This window comes from Belonocnema kinseyi, chromosome 7 (genome assembly GCF_010883055.1).
Source record: "Belonocnema kinseyi isolate 2016_QV_RU_SX_M_011 chromosome 7, B_treatae_v1, whole genome shotgun sequence".
In the NCBI taxonomy this organism is placed as follows: Eukaryota; Metazoa; Arthropoda; class Insecta; order Hymenoptera; family Cynipidae; genus Belonocnema; species Belonocnema kinseyi.
The window spans coordinates 102,197,667-102,199,917 of NC_046663.1; the positions used below are offsets into that span (position 1 = coordinate 102,197,667).

The 2,251-nt window shown below is 29.7% G+C and overlaps 1 protein-coding gene across 5 annotated transcripts in view; it reads left to right on the top strand.

Moving 5' to 3' along the window:
* Positions 1 to 2,251, top strand: part of LOC117177516 (solute carrier family 2, facilitated glucose transporter member 4-like) — a 113,932-nt gene that overhangs the window by 68,122 nt on the left and 43,559 nt on the right. The gene's annotated exons all lie outside the window — the stretch shown is intronic.

Here is a 2,251-nt window from a genome sequence, read left to right on the forward strand (position 1 = left end):
CACCATATCGTGGATTTTATTGATGATTTCGGGAATACTTGCTTCTACGGGCCTTCCTGAACGTGGTTCGTCACTTATTGATGTACGACCACGCTTAAATTCGATTACCCAGTTATAAACCGTTGCTAAGGCAGGGGCAGATGTGCCATGAACTGAGTCCAATTCATTTTTTATCTCATATGGAGTTAAACCCTTTAAATGAAACTGTTTGATTACCGCTCTGAACTCGTTTTTTTTCATTTTTCTTAACGAACAATTTTTTTTTCAATTGGTTATAAAAACACGTAAACTCAGAAGATGTGGACTGTGACTGCACCATATATCTAGTCGGGAGTGGTGCTGACTGAAAACAGATGATTTGGAGCGATTCGCGCGCCATTTGTTGGTCATTCTAAGGACTTATTGAACTACCCTCGTAGCTATATTTTCTTTGTACCTATAATCTCATTATGGTGCTCATTCGATGATTACTTTGCTTCCTTATTATGATTAATTAACAAATATATTTGCTTCCACATAGAGGAAGAGTTAATGATTTTTTAAGCCTCAAATCAAGGAATCTTTTATATTTTTCCATCAATTTTAATTATGTTGATAAAAAAGTTTAACTATAAAAAGTCGATTTTTAAAATATTATAAATAACTATAATTTTCCTACTCTGCAAGAAACTTTATTAATATTATGGGTCAAACGATTCGGCTCGAACGAAGGAATCTTTCTTATTATTATATCAAGTTTTAATCAGTTTGATAAAAATATATTTACTTTAACCTTCGGACTTCTATTTTTTTTTTTAATTTGTGACGTAAGAGTAATCGGCTATTAACCCATAATAACATAAATAATATGTACTGACTACCAGTAATGTTGTGATTACACGATTCGCTCTGATTACTCGAGAAAAAATATTTTGTTATGTGGAAATTAAATGCATTGTTTATAACAAATTGAAATTATTTTATTGTCAACAACATTTTTTAGCAAAGAATTTGTTTCCTTTTTTTACAAGGCCCTGACATTTGGAAAAATTAATAAGCTATTAGATTGTTCTATATATGCATTTATAAAAACGAATTGATTGAGCCATTTTGCTGCTTGAACTTTAAGTAAAAATGGCCTTTATATGAATTAAACCGGATTAATTTTCTCTTTGATAATTTATCAGTAAGATTGGAGATAATGATACACAATCAAGTACGACATGCGTGATCCACAATATCGGGTCATCGCCTTTATAAAAATACTGAGCGTCACTTTTTACAATTTTCTTAAATGCTCATGACATCTCCTACGTTTATTTTTTCAGAAATATATTTTTTTTTATTTGATTGGACATTATACGATCAAGTTGAAGAATCTGCACAGAAAAGAAGGTTTGTTTTAAGAAAGACGGTCTTATTTTAGGTCAAAAATAGCCTTAAATTTAAGCCGAATGTAGGCTTAATTTAAGCTTTCCATAATAAAATTAAGTTGTATAACAATTTTAAGTCTTTTTTTCTTGTGCAATCCAAAAAGTAGATGGAAAATAATTAACACCTTTTTCAAACGAAGTATTTTTTGGGCAGTATCCGAAAGTAGTAAATCAACTTTTTGTAGATCTTTTTAGAGAGGAGCAGCTTTACTGTATAATATTTTTTCGTATCTACAAGCGCATTTTTTTAGAAAAAGATCATCTTTTATTTTCAGTCAAATATCCGGCATATTGTTAATTATGAACGTATTTTTTTCAAACGAAACATTTCGAGAATATTTTGGTAGCAGGCCTATTATGTAAAAACGAAGAAATTCGCTTTTCTCTGTTAGAATATCGTCAATTAATTCCGAGTTGAGGATTCTGGTTTATTTACGAATTCACCAGAAATATAAGTACGTAAAACTCAGGAGAATTCGAGCCTAAAGATAGTATAAATGTCTCTATTATATTTTTTGGTACAATTAGCGTGATATCATTACAAAAATATAGAATAAATGTGATAATATCGGAAAAATATAAAAAGAATACAAAAGATTTGGATTTCTCTTTTAAGAACCATTGGTTTCTCTTTGCGATTATATTACTTATTCCGGTCTTGATTAGAGTATCTTTTACATTACATGTTTCATTTTATAACCGCAGACGTCATCCAATCTTTCAAATATCTTTATATTGTTTAGCAACAATGAGAAAATTGGCTATATGATATTTTTATTTAATTTTTAATTGAGAGAAATATTTTGTCCTAACTCATCGTGTTTAAAACAATTTGCAAG